Source organism: Lingula anatina, chromosome 5, assembly GCF_051362555.1.
Source record: "Lingula anatina isolate TDL-2025a chromosome 5, LinAna3.0, whole genome shotgun sequence".
Taxonomy (NCBI): domain Eukaryota; kingdom Metazoa; phylum Brachiopoda; class Lingulata; order Lingulida; family Lingulidae; genus Lingula; species Lingula anatina.
In genome coordinates this window covers 19,725,010-19,745,756 of record NC_141771.1, presented here as the reverse complement: position 1 = coordinate 19,745,756, position 20,747 = coordinate 19,725,010, and the positions used below count along the sequence as shown (strand labels likewise).

General features: G+C 35.4%; 1 long non-coding RNA gene across 3 annotated transcripts in view; it reads right to left on the bottom strand.

Moving 5' to 3' along the window:
• LOC106152492 (uncharacterized) overlaps positions 1 to 20,747 on the bottom strand; it is a 153,385-nt gene that overhangs the window by 107,595 nt on the left and 25,043 nt on the right. The window contains exons 3-5 of one of the 3 annotated variants that reach the window (XR_015334681.1): positions 15,360 to 15,536; positions 14,423 to 14,526; positions 12,775 to 13,835 (exon numbers count right to left, since the gene is read on the bottom strand). The exons of 1 other annotated variant lie outside the window; for it this stretch is intronic. This is a non-coding gene — a long non-coding RNA (uncharacterized LOC106152492). Of the gene's footprint in view, positions 1 to 12,774; positions 13,836 to 14,422; positions 14,527 to 15,359; positions 15,537 to 20,747 lie in introns of those variants that run through there. One more of the 3 variants, XR_015334682.1, reaches the window with a different exon arrangement.

Here is a 20,747-nt window from a genome sequence, read left to right as displayed (position 1 = left end):
TCAGTTTGAATAAAATCCTTCGGCAAAATATAGGCATAGCGTATTTTCACGGCGTTTGTGCTGATTTGTTAAAATATTGCACGGATTTTCCCGGGATAAGTGGTATTTTTCTCCAACTAATCAACCCTTCTTTCCTGTCACTGGCCAAAATTCTGTAAAAATCTGGATAATTTAACAAACGCCTTCGTTATCATGACCAGGTTCCACGCACGCACACACACACAGACATATATTCGCAAGTTTATCTGTCATTGTGAAGGTAAATGAAGACTACAACATCGTACATCCACATATGATCACATGATTTAAAGTTTATAAAGTTTTAGTCTGTTGATTCCAGCAGATGGCGACATAGTACGATCAGGTTGGTCACATATACTAAACTCTGTTCAGATAAAAATGCACTTGACTATAACCAGTGACGTAAATAATGTTTCATTGTGGGGGGTGTTAGGGTATGAGATTAATTTTATCAATGGCGTGTTTTGAAATATATCTAACACAAATGCGTCCTATGCATTTTTATTGCAATAAATTGTCAATGAAGGTTTACCTATCAGACAATGAAGATAACTGAGTAAACAATGCGTCCAAAATATCCTGCCTCCTCCCCCATGAATCATATGTAACCAACACTCCAGAAAGAGATGTCACGTCTTCATCAGTTCTGTGTGACCAGGGAGTGGATGCGAGGCGGTCCAGATACTAAGTATACGAATATATCAGTTTCAACTGATTTAGTACAACGTAGTACGTTGTAAGATATTAATGTTAGGTATTTGATGATAACTTATTTGTGATTCAGTTTTGATGCCTGAATGTTTAAAACTGGTATTGGAAAGACCCCATTATTTCCCAATTTTGCTTCCTCCACATTTTCGCCAGCTCTTCATATCCCATGAAAACGAGGAATGCAGTTGCACTTCATGTAAACTATTCTGAACACCGTTGGTAGATGTAGTCTTAGCAGTAAACGTTTTACGTGTGGATTTTTTTCTGATTCTCTCTGCTATAGGAGACACAGTATATGTAGAAAAATAGGTAGTTATTGAAGTTGTTAGCAAATATCTTTAAAAATTATTCCTTTATCCAATAAAGTTTATGACAAGTTAACCACATTACATTAAGTGATATATTTTTTGCTTATGTCTTGTGAGCTATAATTTTTCCAGTAAAAATTAATTGGGAATATTACATTGAATAATAAATGCTCAATTTTTAATTTCTTGTCATCAGTACTTTAAACTCAGCATATACAATTATTTCACTCTCTTGGCATTCACGGGATTTTATTTTAATCCAAAGGCATATAGTGCGCCTTAGATCTTTACCTAGAGAGTAAAATCCTGAAAAAATTGAGCAATTCCCCTTCATCGCCAAAGCACGGTCTTATCCAACACCGTCGACAAAAGTACGATGTATAAAAGTTTTTTAAAGGCTGCTTGCTATATGCCTAACTCCATTACGATAATACCACGTTTTGGAGTTGTCAATTTCAACTTTTCCCGCCGTGAGTGAAATTGCGCTCACTATGTGCCTTTAACGGTGGCTTTACTTTAAATGCTCAGATAAGAGATTAGAATACATGATTTCATAAATTTGTTCTTGTTAACGTTCCAAATTTTCACTGTCCAGATTCGTAGTATGTACACCGTGGGACCGTGATGTTTTTTTAAACAATTCTAGATTCTGTGTAAAGATATAGGAATTATTGATACTATTTTTAAAAATCTGCTCAACTTTGAAAAACCCCTCTTACTTTTATTAGATCGATCGGCATGTGCAAAAATGATTACTCTCTACATGTGTTATGTGAGGTTAATTCATGTTCACATTTGTCACAAGAGTTGTTGAATTGCTCTTCATTGTATTTTGTATTTAATATTTAGTTACTGAAATAATTCTTATAATACCGCGTGGTTAGAAAGAGAGAAATAACATTAACGTCGGATCCGGGGCATTTAAATGTGGTCAAACTGTGAAGTTCTAGGCAATTTGTAACATTATGTGTATTTGATAATGTTAGACCAGAGTAGTTTTCCATTTTAAATTTTTTCTGAGGTTAAAGGTGGGGTGGATACTAGATCCGGCGTTGTTTTTTAAAGGAAAAAAGTCTTTTCCGAAATATTTTCTTTCACATCAAGCATAAGATCAAACATGAGAAGTTTAGTTGTTAGTTTTATTTGTCAAATCAGATAGATTGAATTTGTTACATTTTTAGTGAATTCTAATGAAGATCTCAATATTTCTGTTTATATCATTATATTCAAGCCTTCAAAACTTAAAAAGAATCACAAATGTAGTCGCACAAACTGATGTTTTAAGATGGTATTTTAAGATGTATATTTATGCATGCATATATGGAATGGAAATTTGTTTTGGTCTTAATAAAGAAATACCAAAATTATGCAATGCTTTGTTGTATTTTCATGTTCATTGGTACCCACGGGTTGGGGTTCACTTTCCTGCTCGCGTACTTGGATAAAACAGAGTACTTCCCAGTCTTTTTAAAAATTCCCTTTGGTTACTATAAGAAGAAAGTCTACCTGGGGAGGGTGGGTGGGAACAGTTAGAGGAGTAGGTAACGCGCTTGCCTCTCAGACAGAAGGTTGCAGGTTCGATTCCTGGCGCCACTGGGTCCCAGCAAATTACCTTTTGCAAAAATAAATCCAAATAAAGAATTTCGACTTCTACAAAACAGTGCTACGAACACAGAATGGTAAGAGGAGTCGGCGGTTCTGTAGTTAAGAAAAATAACTTCTATTTTGTTCATAAAACAATATTGCACATTTATTATTGCACAAATGAATACAAAAAGTAACAGCATTGTTTTCACAAAATATTATAAAACTTGGAATATCTTTTTTTCTTCTACATAAATGGCAATTTCATAAAACGTACTATGAAATGTGAATTAAGGTTTTACATAAAAACAAAACTGGTTCTATATCTAACTAAAACATGTCGAGATTCTATGCATTTTGAAAATTTCTCTTTGGCCGGCGTAGCTTTTTTATTTATGAAGGAGTTCAGGAATATTATGATAGACATAATACTAACAAGATTAACAAAAAAAAAAAAAAAAAAAGAAAATTACAAAAAATGTTTGTCTAAATTCACTGGTGTGAACGGTATAGAAAATTCAATATGCATATAACCTCATCCTATCCCGACGCATGCACCCACATGCAAGCACTATGTCGTCTTGCTGATGTTCACAAAACAAAAATAGGTGGTCAAAATAATAAAATTTTGTAAGATTCCTTACAATATTGTCATGTCCAAAGCAAACGTGTTTCTTTTTCATACGAATTCCTAAAATATGCATTTCATGACACAACTTTGAGGGAAAACTGAAATTTGTACAGCATGCGAATCAGAAACGTCATACATGTAAGACATAACCAATTTTCTAGCTTATTTCAACCACAAACTTTTCCATAAAATTTGCTCTAGTTGTATCACATACTATTTTGAGAGTATTAACAGAAATTGGCAGTCTTAAAAACTTCACTGAGTAATCATTATTCTAAATAATCGGCTTTGTGAAAGCTACAGTGGTCGATTCGAATTTGTCAAGAATTTGTCGAAAATTCAGAATGTGAAAGTTGCTTATGAATGCCAGTCCTACATAGACCCCTTAATGAAGATGATATTTCGAAATGAATCATTTTCTAAAATTCAACAATTTTCCTTTTTAACCTACCACTACTACAATAACAAATGCATTTTAATTTCGGGAAAATTTCAACTCCTTGGTTTCGTTTCTAAAGCCAGGGTGACTTTTGACCCCCTACCATCACTGAAAATATGGACCGTCACATCTAACACAAGAAATACGAAGTTTATTTATATGCGTCACAATCGCACATTCAAACTTAAGAAAGATCGTTTCAAAACGTGTGGACAGCTCTGCAATACTAATAACACATTCTGCCAGTTTGATAATGCTGCAATTTCTGAAACATTATTATCTAAATTACAGTGATTTATTTATTTTTGGTGGATGCACATCTCGTTCTTTTTTTCTTAAACTGAACACACTATAACTTCCAGAGACTTCCATAAATGCAATTTACACGGTTGGGACGTTTTCTTTCTTTCCAAAAGTTAACATCGCCAAAATAAATACTAGAAATCAATTTTAAATAAATAACTGTTCACGGAGAAGTGCCAAATTGCAGATTTCCCTCACAAATATGTTACTATCAAAAAGAAAACCGGTCGTCCTACATGTGCTTGTTGTTTATGTTTCCACACCTACACGGAAATATACCACTACAACATGTACGTGTAGCAAAATACTCTTCCTGAACACTACTTTGTAATAGTTTGAAAATAACTACAGCCGATTCACAACCCAAAGTAAATATTACACTTTATATTAAGTTTCAACCCTGCAAATTTACTAGCGGACAAACTCTGACATGCGACATGTAATCTTGACATGGATGCAGCCGCTGTGGAACACGAGTCTGACGTCATTGATGGAGAGCATATCCAATCTTCTCGTGCACGGTTGAGTCACTGAAATTAAACAAAAACCACCTTTACAAATCAATGTCTAAGGGTTGATTAAATGAAGCAAGTTTTAATTTTACGGCAACCGATTTCGATTCTTATAGTAATATTCAACAAACCACTTTTCAACTTTTAAATTAGAGGAATATATATATATATACTGAGCTGATACGTTCTATGTAAACATGCACTTTCAAACAATATAATTTCTATTCTTTTACACCGTGTACACACTGTAACGTGACAACATTCTGTGTCTTTAGAATCACACGTCAGTGGTGCTACTGAAAAGATAGTGACCCTTCCATTACGTATAAAGTGAAATTTTAGAAATAAACTTATGACAGGAGGGTAGTAAAAACAACATTTATGAGATATTAGAAAGAAGAACTACATAGTCACGACATGTGCACATTGGCGGGTAGGGATTTGCTTAGGTGGATTTTGAATTAAAAAAAAAACAAATTAAGCTAATGCAGTTACCTGCCAAATTGTCCTTACATTGTTTAAGACGGAAGACGCGTTCACTCCTGGAGCAAACCTCTCACCACCTGTTTACTGGCAAATGCATTCCATCTGAAAATAATTAACAGAAAATTAACTATTTAAACGTCAAGTTGAATTTTGGACTTTTAAGGGAAAATATTGTTGACGTCAAGACAAAATGTCGACATGATGTTTTATGTCCAAAATGCCACATTTTTCGCAAATATCATTCACAAATGTTATCTTCTATCATCTATACATGCACAGTACTTACAACAGGTCGATGCCAATTTCAGTCCCAGATTTCCGACCATTTCGTAGAAATTGTAGCAATGAAACACAAGGCTGCTTTCTTCTCCACCTTCTACTGACCTCGGTCCACTCTGAACACCTCTCACCAAAATGATGCATACGATTATATACATTTGTCCACCTTCCATACTGAAGCCTCGATTTCAACTAGTCTTTGTTGAATGATACGGCGCAAACATGACCCCCCCCCCCCCCCCCCATCCCTGGAAGGTGATTCGGGTTTGCTGAAATCATAAATGCAAAAACATTAAAAATTATCAGTTTTTTTCCACAACAGTTGTGATTGAAATTTTAAATATACACGAATGCCCCTGTACCGTGTCTTTGTGTTAACAAAGGGGACAGAAAAACACAGAGTGTAAGTATCACAGATGAAGGCACTGAGTAGTGGGGTGCAAAGTTTTGAACTCTATGAAAAAGATAACAACTGTTCATTTTGGCAAAAAAAATTGATTTTCCTCGGGTAAACGGTTCCCATACTTTTTTTATATATAAAACCCAGCCAACACATCCATTTAGACGGACGTACTACACACCCTGGACAAAAGAAGTGTCACCCCTACTGAGCCAATACTATGGGGGAGATAAATGACTGTGGAATGATATGCTCCTTGTATCATTTTATTAACATCAAATTTCACGAAAAATCACAAAATGAGAACAAAATATACATTCTACCAAAATTTGCAGGTTTAAGTCCAAAATTATTACTTAGTGGCATAGCCACGTGACCTAATAATAGGTGCCAGTATACGAGGCAAGGATTCATATAATTGTCTGATGCGTTCAGGACTTATGCTGGCCCAAGAATGAAACACTGAATATAACAGAGTTTATCTGCTGGTTAGACGGGCATTTGTAAAAAGTTTTGACATATCATTCCACAGATTTTCTATTATGTTTGCATCCGGACTCTGGGCAGGCCACATCACCCTGCGAATGTCCTGTTGTTCAAACCAATCATCAACTGCTCTGGGCCTGTGACAAGGAGCGTTGTCATCCTGGTGAACAAACGGATAATTCCTGTCACCAAACATGTTAGTAATAGATGGTAGCAAGCCTGACTCCAAAACATCGATATATTTCTAGTGATTCATGTTTCTATCAACCACTATCAATTCGCCCAAGCCATGGTTGCTGATGCAGCCCCACACCATGATGAATATGCTGCTCAGGGTTCGAAAATTCAGTGCATGTAGTTCAAATGCTTTACCAGCAGTTTGCCAGGATCAAACCCGTCTGTCATCAGAGGTCAGACCATAGCGACACTCATCAGAAAAAATATATAGGACCAATTGTCATGGACTGTCCAGTTCCAGATTCTGTTGACCCTAGTTCACTCTACGTTGTCTGTTTTGTAACGATTTAAGAGGTTTCAGGCTTGCTACCCTGCTGTACACTCTATGAGCATGTAACCGACGCCTAGCAATTTTCACAGACACATTCTTATGTGTGAAATTGTTCCACTGTGTTGTCAACTGACAAGCAATGTCGAACTTTGACAACCTGGGCATCAAAATCAGTCGTCGGTCTTCACGGCCAGTAGTTTTTCTTGGAAGACCCATTAGAGGCAATTTGTCTCTTGATCCAGTGTTTTTATACCGAGACCAGTCCCTCTGCACGGTTCTGACTGAACAATTCAATTGTATCGATATTCTGACATTGCTTATATTCCGCCTCTTCAGGTTAATAACTTGCACCTATAACCGTTAGATAATTGCCTGTATCTTGCCAAATTGGAGGAAGACAGGAATGACATTTGCTGTACATGTACAAGACTAACAATACAATTCCATGGTATAGCGGTTTTATACTCATTAGTCACATTATAAGTAGACCAGGCATCATAAGTGCCCCAGATCTGCCTACTTTTCTTACTCTGAGTTAGGGGGTGACACTTCTTTTGTCCAGTGTGTGTAGTATTTACCTTGACGCAAATTGCACTTTTTCTTCCGAATTAGGCGTTTTCGTAAATATATATCTTAACAATCCTTATCTATAAACTTTTATTAAGTTTATATGTTTTTATTTAAGTCAAGTGGTCATTTTATGGATTTCAGACGTTAAAAAGATAATTTATCATCATGTTTGCCATTATGATCTGAGAAATACTGCAGATTCACTTATTTTCGGTCAAAATACATTGTACGTCTCAGAGTTGAGATCAATTTGACTGCGTCCAAGGATATTTTGTGACTTTACACATTTGCTTGTATAGCGCAGGAGTTTCCTTCATAATTTGGTGTTCGAGTTCAAATCTTGCAAAGTGTAGGGAGCAATGATATCATACACGGGTTCTTGCAGATATCAGAAGACACAATGCATGAAGCATTATCTATTGGCAAACATCGTTTTATTTGATTTCTGTTATGCATATATGATGACCATTTTGGCCGCTGAAACGGTTAATGGTCTAATCTTGGACCTAAATAGAGACCTCTATTTAGGTCCAAGGTCTAATATAGTGTTCTTTTACAAACGCCAATCGTGGTGACGATCTAGAACATTCATGTAGTCATTTCATTTTCAGGAGCTCGTGCCAAAGGTGGATATGACAAAGTTTACACTAAAATGAAAAATATACTACAATCTGTATAGGAACTATTTCCAATGTCAGCAAAGTCTAGGGTCCTTTAGAAAGGGCAAACCGGGCGTAGCCTGGTAAATGCAAGTTTGTTTCAAGTAATGATATTTAGGACAAGGTGTCAACAGCCCGAATTTTTCTTGCACTGGGGTCCACAATACAATCTAGGTATACAACAGCGACACGTGTAGTCGTGTATGTAGCACAAGTCTGAAGCATGCTTGCAACAGCCACCGTAGTTGCCACAGCAACCGCGGTCAGAGCCCCGGATGTTCCAGCCGGCGGAATTCGACACAAACCACCAGCCACCCCTGGACTCACAGCCCGACACCCTGAAAGTAGAAAATGCATTAAACAGTTAATTTTGATCTGATAAACTGGGCACTATTACAAAGACGGCTATTGCGTCCCCAGTTCCCATGTAGTAATATGGAAATCATTCATTCATTTACTGGTGTGTCTTTATTTTTATTCATTAATTTGTTATATATAGGCCCAACGTGTATAAAAATGTTTCTATTTATCATTTCTTCTGGAATCTTCCTTGCAGAGAAGGGCACAAAATTAGTACAGTAACAACATTTAGAAAATTTATTGGACTGTGTGTTGTAAATTTTTCTAAAAGCAAACAGAAAATAATAATAATAAGCACCCGACAAATGTGAAGAATATTCTTCAATCAGGATATTTTATTCTAAATTGGCTCTACAACAGTTAACACCAAAGTACAGATTTACATACTTGCAGCTCTTCTGCGAGCAAGACCTTTCGTGAGTGAAGACCGTTTCTGGGCAGAATAAACTTCGTTCCCTGATCTCTCACTGGTGGCTTCCACCAAATGTGCCACCAGTAACAATGCAGCGGCAACTAGTGAAATTTTCATTGTTTTTCAAACTTTATGGCTCTGAATAAAGAAAGAATAATCTCAAATCAAAGTAACATCTTCAATCATACACATAGATATTACTGATTATCAGAAGCGATTGAGTCTGAAAACAGTGACAAAAGCAGTGGCAAATCATCTTTATAAAAGCAACATAATGTAGTGATTTTTGAAAATACTTGACAGTTATTAATCTAGACAATCGAGGCAAAGATGCTGCACTACATTGTCCAGAAATCTCAAACTTTTTGGTCCAAATGGAAGTTGTATTTGTATAGCAGAGCTGTTGAACTGGCGGCGAATTCGTCCAGATTGAGCTCCTGATAAATTTGTCTTCCACACTTTTCTTTTATAGGTATCTATCCCTCGACGGAACAATAGAATAATTGTACTCCCATGCAATAGCTATAGCTATAACTAGGACCCCATTCCCATAGATTTTAGATCGATCTACCCCTGTGGGGAGTCTCACTAGATTACTGTCAGCTTAGCCGGCTTAAGCGTCTGTCCCGCCTACTAAAAGCTGTAAGGGGGTAATTAACTATGGTGCGCGCTCGGCTGACTGCAATTTAGCGTGAAACACCAGGGAGTTAGGTCGAGCTAAATCTCTGGGAATGCACCCTAGCTAGGACTCTGATATCACTACTTCTTGTGACGTCATAGGAAAACAAATTAGCATTATTACCGGCAATATAAAAACTGCTATATAAGCCTTCCTATTGGTTGGAAAGTGCAAACTGTTCCGAGAGGACAAATAGTTTTGCTTCTTACTGACGACTTACGGATATTTGGCACATTTAGTGTGATTAACAGCCTTGAATATGTCTTAATTTATCATCTTTTTATCAAAATCTATAAACAGAAATTACACTCGCGAAAACTGAAATAGTTTGAAACGATATTGGGACACCTTATAGACTAAAACACCATACAAAATTAAAATACTGGCTGTAACAGACTACTAGCGCACCCTGTGGTCAGAGAGGGGCTTGGACCCACCCTAACCGTAGGTAATTATGTAGGCTCAACTAATTACATAAGATAATTATACTCTTGTATGCCGCATATACAGTGGACAACTTTTTTTGCAACAGGTATAGTACTCAAATGCCCACTTGTACCCTTATTACAACGTTGGCCACAGAGGTCGCTGTTAGTCTGTTAGTTAGGTTAGGCCACACTTTTTTAATTTTATGGATGACATCCTGCGCGCGCACGGATTTTCGCCCGTTCTCCAAAAAAAAAAAAAAAAAAAAAAAGCCCCCCCCCCAGCCCCCAACGAAGTCGGTTGTTGCAAACGATGTTATTGAATTTGCAAGGAAATGAGCTTTCTGCGCATGCGTATTTTCGCCACGTGGAAATGCGGCCACTTTGCTGTCAAATTCATCTCTAGGATTACTTTCAAATTACACAACAATAAAAGTCATCAAGAGAACGGGCGCCATCGTTTTGGATTGGTATGCCATTGATATTGGGCATGGAGATATCACCTTTTTACAATTGTGCGAAAGGCTGGAGGCGGCCGAAACATTTCTGTGACATTCTGTATAAAGCAGCACATTAATACCAGGTTTTCTGTAGCGAAAAAAGGGTCGACAAGGGCGTCGAGGTATTTGGTCGGCTGAAGGTCGGACAGGCCACCTGACAGTTTAGCTGCTTTGTGTGAGTTGAAGTTGACAAAATGGCATCGTCTGAAATGACCTTTAATAGATTTGGTAGTATTAAGCATATCTTTGCATCATTTTTTAAACATTTCTGTGAAGTGTTCAAAATGTTTTAATATTCTGAGAATACAAATAAAGACGCACTGTTTGATTGATATTTGTTTTATTGATTGCTATACCAAATGAATGCATGAAATAACCTTAAATTAATAGATTTGGTAATATGAAGTATATCAATTCATGACTTTTTTTTACATTTCTACGAAGTATTCACAATGCTTTAATATTTTGAGAGCATGGATAAAGACATATTGTTAGTTTGATACGTGTTTCTGTGGTTAAATTTGTGTTTCCAGCTGTGTACTGACAGCATTCCTTTACTTAAGCAGTTTTTTTTTTTTTGGACTGTTTTTTTTTTTTTTTTTTCGCCCTCTCGCACCGATTTTGGGGTACCCAGAGGATGTCATCCATAAAAATAAAAAAGTGTGGCCTTATAGTAGAAACACGCAATTTATTGAACAAACTGGCTCATTCTTATCTCTTTTTTAATATATCTTTTTTTATATATAGCAGTTATTAAAATAAAGAAAGCTGTCATAACTGTCAAGATATAAAACTCGGATCGTCAGCTTGCGGCCAGTGGAGTGCCGTGTCCGTGCATATCTTTGTGAAAATAACAGCGGTAACGAAGTTATGTCACTGTCAGTATTACATAAATTTTTGCTGGGACTCTGTGCTTCTTGGGCAGGTAGAAGCAAAACTTTGCCCGTGAGCAAAGTTAGCCTATAAGGTTAAAAAAAATGCGATTTTTTGTAATGTTCTCTTAAGAGATTATTACTGAGATATAGCCATCTATGAAGGCCCACTTGGTCTGATGACAAGCACAAAATCCAGAATAATTGCGCTAACCACTGTTTAGGTGGGAAAATGGAATTTATTATATTTTAATGGGTTGTTTACAATGTATTTATTATGAAAAATGAATTTCATATGAAGAGTTATCCCTTTAAGATTAAAACATGCCGTTTCAGCCGTTTCATCGCTTTCCTCGCAATATTTGGCGGAAAATATTTGATTTTTACAAGGCGATGACATTGACCCGTACGACCAACACAAAGTACCGGTTGAGCCGGGGTAGTGAACGTCCAGTAGAATCAAGTAGAGCTGTTACAGCCACGCTGCCCTAACTGGCGAGTTTTGCTACTCATGCAGCCCACCCGTGGAGACAGTATTATAGTTTTACTTGTCAGGTGAAAATTCATCATATCTGCCATTTCATATATTCTAATCTTAACCACACAGAAATGTGGGACAATATCCCTGTAGATGACACCCAAGTAAGGGGCTACATTTTCTGTATGCATGTACACGAACCCTAGGTTTCATGAATTTCACAGTGCTATGGATTATTGAAACAATCTTTGATGAATTGCGGTAATAACTTGATCTTTCCAATGAGGATAATTGTGAATGTTACGGACACTGTATTTTTGTCATGATTTCTTTAAATCAGAATGTTCCCGTTGAGGACGTCGAGTGCATGGTAACAACAAAACTGAAAAGCAGACTACATTCTATTTGAATGGTACGCAGTAAAAAGCACCAGAAATGCTTCAAGGAAATACAAATTTCATAATAATGTATTTGAAAGGTTGATAATTTTTGCCAATTGATAGGCGGGAGTCAATACAGTATCTTCCATTAATTTCTTTAAATCTGTTGAATATCTTTGGATGCAGACGCGCAACTTATAATTCATAGACTGTCAGGGACGAAATATCTACATTCTAAAAATTATTATTTCTGTATAATATGGGTCCAAGTATGGGGGAATTACCCTACAATCGCAACAACATCGATCGTTGATATAATTCTATAATTCCACACTTTCTTGGATAAACGTCCATTTATGGGACCAGGGTGGTGGTTTTACGTGGCCGAATAAACAACCCCGAATAAAACAACATTGGAAAAATATTTACAAAAGAATTCGATTTAGAAATGAACCTTATTTTTGACCAAACAAAGCCACCCAGTTAAATTAAAGTAAAACAAAATATGGTTTGGCGGTTTACAGCGACTGGCGTGTCGGACGATTCTAGGACACTCCTCAGGATAATCCCCCCCCCCCCCCCCCCCCCATCCCAGGAAAGAATATGTTGCTTTTGAACTATCCATTTGAGGCATTTATACATTTCTATAATGGTTTACTGAATATAAAAAAGGGTAAAATGAAAAAAGACTGGCTACCATTATAAGATTTGGGAAGCTGACTTATGCGCTTAAACAGAACTTAGAGGTAACCTTAAATCAGATGCTATAAATGCAAATTTGCCATAACATTTTATTTGTCAAATAAACAAATACTACCATTTTATCCATTTTTTTCTAAAAGCAAACATTTATTTTACATATGAGTGAGTTTTTTTAATAACAAGGAAAAACGCATTACTGAAATATTAACAATATTTATTTTGTTTATAAAATAAATAGTTTAATATCACATACAAACTTTGATCTTTGAACACAAAATCTAGCACTTACTTACTCCCTTTTAACTAAATTTAGAAGAACTGCTAACATAACAAGATAACTGTATTTGTCATCCTACAATTTGTATGATTAGCTAGATTCATACTGATTTCAATGCAAATGATTATCATTAATAACAACTGATATCATTATTATTTGGTAATTTCATCTACTAAGAGGAGAACATGGATCTTGATCCAGTTCAATATTGACATTCTGTACAGTTGTCTTTGCATGCACATCTGATAAGCTCCCAGCATGCACTGGGCACTTCAGGTGTAGTCATCCACACTGGCTCCCACTGCCATAATCAGGCATATTTCAGTAAAAATCAAATTAAAAAAAATCAACTTGTCAAATGTATACTGACACCAAGCACAGTGTATATAAACCTAGTGTCCTTCCCAAAACTCCACCGTTTCCTTGCACTGAACAGCCATTTGAAAGTTCTCAATACCCAACAACACACACACACACACACACACACACACACACACAAAAGAAATAAAGGTTCCTCTCGGTGAATTAAAACACGACAATTATCTCAATCCAATTCCAACAGAGAAACAGCAGTAACAATACACTCAGTGTATGGCATTTCTGTAACATAGTCCAAAATGTGTAATGATAGAAAAGTCCCACAAATCAAATAGTTGTTTTGGTGATGTTTCTCACCTCATAGCAAGGGCAATTGTAAGTTCAATGCAATAATTTCTGTGGGTATGCAAAAAAGAGTCCACAGTAAAAGAGAATGTGACTTTTGGTTGGCGCTGAAATCCCAGAAACTGCATGTCCATCAGTCCAGTGATGAAGGTCATAATATTTGAAAACTCTAATCCTTTTCTTCTGCCAGCTGAAAGGGAAATAGTGTAGTGCCCCATTAGAATTCTTGTAAGCATAACATGAACACAATTCATTCATAGTTTGTTCCCAAAATAAAAAGCACTTGCCAAAGTCAAAACCTCAATAGAAAATTTCTACAATAAAGAAGCAGCAGCAGTCATAATTTTTCCAAAATCAAACCCAAACTTAAATGTAGACTTACCCACTATTTTGATTTAGGGCACATTCCTAATGCAACTATCATTCTATGTAGATCGATCCAACTTTGCAGGGACTCTGGCTGAATGCAATCAGATTAACACACCTCGTTTCCACAAACTTGTATAATCACCAGCTTCTTTCTACATTTTACTCAATGCAAGGAAGAAGCATGTTAATCTGATTGCATTCAGCAAGAATCACACGGATTTGGATCTATCTCTGTAGAACAGTAGTTTCATTTAGATTGGGTCCTTAGAGGGCAACCTAGACACTGTGAATGTTCTACACAAACAACTCAATCCAATTATTTACTGACATTTTGAAACAAAAGGTCTTAAAATTATAATGAAACAATGTTTTTGTCAATTTAAAATAAAAAAACTATTTAATTATTACCTGTAGCCTCTCTTGAATATCTCAAGAATTTTCTATATGCCTACTCTGCTTAGAAGACAATCAAGTCGTCTTGGGCAGGGACCTCCTTGATGTAGGTCGAAGTCCTGGAAAAATAAAAAAAAAACAAAATACAAAAACTATTTCATATCATACACCTATTTTTCAAAACACAAATTTCAGCCATGTAGCTAAGTGAAAAATAAAGTTTGTGCTGAATGTACAAATGAATTTCTTTAACTTCGTTAAAGTACGTTTAACAATAGCAGTAGCTCATGTTAGTATTTATGAAAGATGCTAGTAACAAGATTGATTTTACACAAATGTACATGCAATTTTTTTTTTACTCTGTACATATTTCTAAAATAAATATATGAAATACTGAAAATATGTTAAGGGCAGACATATCATTTTTCTTATTTTGATCCACATCCCCTTGTCATAGCTGTTTATAGTATTTTTCTTTATGATGGAACATTCCAGGGATTTCCAGCTTAAAATGAAGATGTACCTTACAAATACATAGTTTAACTTCTTCCAACAAGCAGGTTAAGAAACATGCCGGAGGCATGAAGTTATATTTGATGCAATAGTTTTAAATCATAACATGGCAATATTTTTTTCTACATTACCTAAACAAATAAGGAAAAAAGCCGTAATGTACCAATTCATCCATGCCACTGAAAGCATAACAACATACGAAGAGACATGGTATGCAGAAAACATAATCAATTCACCAGCTTGCATACAGTATCACATACTTCATGTGTATAATGTCTTGCCAAAATAAAATAAAAAAAAATACAGTAATAGTTGCAGGAGATTATCTTTTGTTTCAAATATTGGAGTCCAGAAACAAATTTTTTAGAATATAATTTATCGATTCCAACTGAGTGAACTTCAAATTTGTTTGTCACATTACTGTAATGACACTGCTTACCATATTACCTGCCTGTCTCTGGCTGTGTAAATCCCACTTGTCCTAAAACTTGTCACATCCCATGTGTTGTATATCTGGATGAGATGAAGGCTAGGGATGTTCTCGCTGGTCTTTAACTATCTGTTCTTTATTATAAAAAGCCATGCCCTAGAAGCCACCATGTCATACAGAAAGATGCTGGAAAAAATAAAACAGTCCAGTCAACCACTACTTTAAGTCATGAAGAAGTCTGGTTTGCTTTTGTACTGGATACAGTATTTGGCACTGCAGCCAGTTGCAACAAAGCGTCAGTGCCACCTGAGCTTGGGGATGAGGTACGGCTGACAGAGAAATCAACAAGGTGCCAAGCGGGATGGTCAAGTTAATTGAAATGGGCATGTGTGTTCTGCAGCAGCGTGTCTGAGGAAGGGTAGACATTGACCTCTAGAAGAACTGGATATTTTTTAAAATAAAAAGGGCTAGCGTTTTGGGCATGCGTGCGGTTGGAAAAGGTTGTCATGCTCCTAAAAGACTGAGTGCATTTTTATCCATGCCTCTCCTTCTTCATAGCCATCCCTGGCTGGACAATACCAAACAGTTAGGAGACATAGCACGACAGACTGCCCAGGAGAGCATGGATAAGGTGGTGCTACAAGTAAAACAACTTCTGCATGGCGTGGACGTAGTTCGGGGAAGGTTGTGGACTATGCCATCACGATAGATAGTTCATGGCAGAGCCGCAACAATTCTAAGCACGGGTTCGTTGCAGTGATATCAGTAGATACAGGGAAAGTGCTGGACACACATTCTTCATGCTGAACTCATGTGAACATAGTATCATAAAAAGTACAGTCATTATGTCATTCGTTAAATAAAATGTGGGGTCATTCCATATCAATTCATCCAGCGAGGGTACCCTCCGTCAAGAAAGTTGCTGATTTTCACATATTTTGTAGATATTATAGGGACTAGAAAAAACCTAAAATTTTAGATTGAGATCTCAACTGGTTTCAGAGTTATGACACTCCAAAGTTGGACCCAGCTGAGGGCTTGCTGTGCCTCACATGAATGTAGGTCATGGTGACCTAGTTAAGAAAAACACTTTAACAATAGTTCTGCATATCCCATTGCTTTGTAGCTTTCATGACTTTATATTTTAACATTTCAGGAATCCAACTATCACACTGAAAATGGTCTGGCATATTTAAAAAGCACTTAATTTTCACTTTGAAAAATCCTTGTCATTTTTTCAAAATGACAGACACCCCACCCTTTTAATCTAATTTTTCTCAATGTCTCCAAAGGGACAGGTGTTTTTGCTTTATCTCATATTAAAGAGGAGGCTTTGAACTTAAAAGTGAAAGTGTTAAATCAAATTGTATATTTTGGAGACAAAAGTAATAAAACATTATAAGAAAATATGTGATATGGGCTATTGCATGGTCACTGATCCAGAACAATGTGCTATCAAACACCCAAATTTAGAAATATCTACATTAGTTTACCTGTTATCTTTCAGAATAAATTGCCTATGATGTTGTTATACTATAAAATATTTTCTTTTGATGTGAATGAAATTGTTTTATGCAGATATTCTTTTAATTAAATTGACATCCCAGCAATAGACCAGTTTCCATGTCTCCATCCATACCAACTTGTTGTCTCATGCCTTTTAAAAGATATTTAAAACCTAAATAAATAACCATATCATACATATGCCCATAAACTTATTGTTTTATTATAATGTACATGTTTATCTATTTATCTAAATGTCAAAATAGTTACATGTACACATGTATATACATGTACAGAATGCTACAACTTTGTACAACTGTAACATGTAGTTTCAAGTTAACATTATATCTTACACAACCTAAAAAATATGATTTTTCCATAATAACCATTTTTATTTTAGTTAAAGATGATTAAAAAAATTTAACCTATGATACATAATATTAAAGGGACTTCTCACAAATTTTCCTTTGGCCACCCTGCATAATATTATATAATCTGCCAGTGACAGGAACAGGGATGATAATTTTGCAAAGTATATCATGCTTGCTGACCAAAGAAAATTCTGGGTGAGTAGATTATGTAAGATAAAATGTTATCCTTAGAATACATTTAATGTAAATAGTTATACAAAGCATTCTGCATATTACCCCAACCTAATAGAGGTGAATTTCACATGCTGTAGTATTAAAAATATTACCAATTGAATTTTGAAATTGTAATCAATTTTTATAACCTGTGTGTAGTCTGTAGAACAAAAATGCATTGCTGTCTCAAATTTACTTATACATGCAATATTTATCATGTGTGTACCATTATGTAAGAAGCCTAAATGGTACTGCACACTCAACATGTACTGTACTGGTAATGGATGTTCCAGGTGATATAATATTTGTAATGATCCAGTCATGGGACATTGTGATGTAAAGTTGACATAAGGATGTCTTTCAAAATATTTTAACTGTAACTCAAGGGGGTTTGCCACATGGTTAAAACATAGGTAACTTATGTTTCCCAGAAAAATGTTCGAAAAAAAAAGGTTATTTTTGACCAAGTCCTTAGTGCAGTAGGTAAAAGGGTGTTTTGCTATCAACTGAAACATATACATAAAATGCACAGTGTTTGGCATTTCTGACATAATTTTTGCACCATATATAGAAAATAGTTCATTTTATGTTTCTTTTACTGTTAGCATGCTGCATTTGTATTTATAAAATTCAGTGACAAACAAACTAAAATTGCAGCAAAAATTATTGTTCTGTAGAGAAGATTGCTATGTTTTTAACAACTTTATACAAATTGTAAAAATTAGATGATGAAATAATAAAAGAAATCAGCACTTAATGAGCTTGCAAAGTGAGCACAACACTTTCATAGTTGAAAAATTTCCATTTGTGACAGTAACATTTGGGGTCAGACTATGAATTAACTTTTATGACAAGTGGTTCCAGGACAAACTTTGATACACACTTTTTCATGTGGGACCATAAGAATTACCAAACTTTGTTTCTAATCCATACATTGAATATTTTTGAGAGCAATGCCTCTAACATTATTTGCAGCTTTAGATTGGGTTTGGATGATAAACATGTAACTTTTCTGACCTACAAAAAAGAAGAAAACATGTACATTAAAATAAAACAATAAATTTTTGGGCACATGTATAATATGGTTATTTATTTAGGTTTTAAATATCTTTTAAAAGGCATGAGACAACAAGTAGGTTGGATGGAGACATGGAAACTGGTCTATTGCTGGGATGTCAATAATTAAAAGAATATCTGCATAAAACAATTTCATTCACATCAAAAGAAAATATTTTATAGTATAACAACATCATAGGCAATTTATTCTGAAAGATAACAGGTAAACTAATGTAGATATTTCTAAATTTGGGTGTTTGATAGCACATTGTTCTGGATCAGTGACCATGCAATAGCCCATATCACATATTTTCTTATAATGTTTTATTACTTTTGTCTCCAAAATATACAATTTGATTTAACACTTTCACTTTTAAGTTCAAAGCCTCCTCTTTAATATGAGATAAAGCAAAAACACCTGTCCCTTTGGAGACATTGAGAAAAATTAGATTAAAAGGGTGGGGTGTCTGTCATTTTGAAAAAATGACAAGGATTTTTCAAAGTGAAAATTAAGTGCTTTTTAAATATGCCAGACCATTTTCAGTGTGATAGTTGGATTCCTGAAATGTTAAAATATAAAGTCATGAAAGCAACAAAGCAATGGGATATGCAGAACTATTGTTAAAGTGTTTTTCTTAACTAGGTCACCATGACCTACATTCATGTGAGGCACAGCAAGCCCTCAGCTGGGTCCAACTTTGGAGTGTCATAACTCTGAAACCAGTTGAGATCTCAATCTAAAATTTTAGGTTTTTTCTAGTCCCTATAATATCTACAAAATATGTGAAAATCAGCAACTTTCTTGACGGAGGGTACCCTCGCTGGATGAGTTGATATGGAATGACCCTGTGCTATAAAGTTTAAGATATTCAGTCATAGCACTTTTGTAGTTCCATGGAGCAGTATGGTCTATGTTACAACCCATTTGTGGGCGATGGAGACAGACTGGCATTTGGTGTGTGCAACATGAACAGCCTTATGGTCCAGAATTTGAGCTGGTCAAGGAGGAGTGTGTTGAACAAAACAAAAGCTATGACAGTAAACTTTACACAATCAGAGACAAAATGTCAATCAGTTAATATTAGAGGAACTCGTGTCAGTGAAGTATCCCATTTCAAACTGTTGGGTGTTTTTATCACTAACAATCTTAAATGGTCTGAACATGTATATAAATATAAACAAGGCAGCAAAGCTGTCAAATGTACAGACAAAAAGCAGGAAATAACAATGCAAAAAATAGGCTACTGTCAATTCTGATGTAAAAATACATTATGCTTAACTACAAATTCAACATCAAATTTTAATTATGCTCAACAGGTAATACCAATGTAAGTAAAATGTGTAACAAGCATAAGGCTTCAGGCCCATGGGAGTTCAAGTTCACACTTTGAAAATGCCAGAATGAGAAAAATGAAAATTTCACACAAAATTGTATAATTCAATAATAAATGACAACCCAATTGAGCTGGCTTTCTAATTTGAACTGCATGCCAATCTTAAAAATCATACTTGTAAGTTAAAAATAAGAAGTAACACAGTTTTCTTTTCATAATTTTTGTAGTAGCAGTGCAAAAAGATTTCTGTCCATTTTTATGTAACATTACGTAATATATTACAGAATTATTATCACCAATTTTTGATTATTGACTACAAATAGCATGGACATGTAGAAAATTTGATTACCATTCAGCTTCATGTCCATGGGAGCTCCGAGTCCCACAATGAATATGCCAACACGAAAAAAAATGAATATTTCACTAAAATGTATAACTTCCAAAAAAAGAAGCCAATTAGACTGCTTTTCCAACTCAGGCTGCATTTTAGTCCTGTGTTTCTTTTTTGAAAGTTTGACAATCATAAGTAACATGGTTTTCCCATAATGGTCATCTTGGCAGCAGCACCAAAAATTGTGTTTTCTTCTATTTTAATGCAATATTACATAATGCTTCACAGCAAAATGACCATCAACTTTTAATAATAAAATATATGTATAATGGATTTTCAGAAAATGTGACTAGCATGGGTCTTCAAGCCCGTGGAGGTTCCAAGTCACACTTTGAAAATGCCAATATGTGAAAAGTTAAATTTTCACAAAAAAAAAACTGTTTAATTGCCAGAAAAAATTTACCAAAAAGATTGCATTGCTTACTGAAGCTGTATTTTAGTCCTGTGTTTCTTTCCTGTAAGTTTAAGAACAGTAAGTGACATGGTTTTCCTTACATGGTCATCATGGAAGCAGTGCCCAAAATAGGGG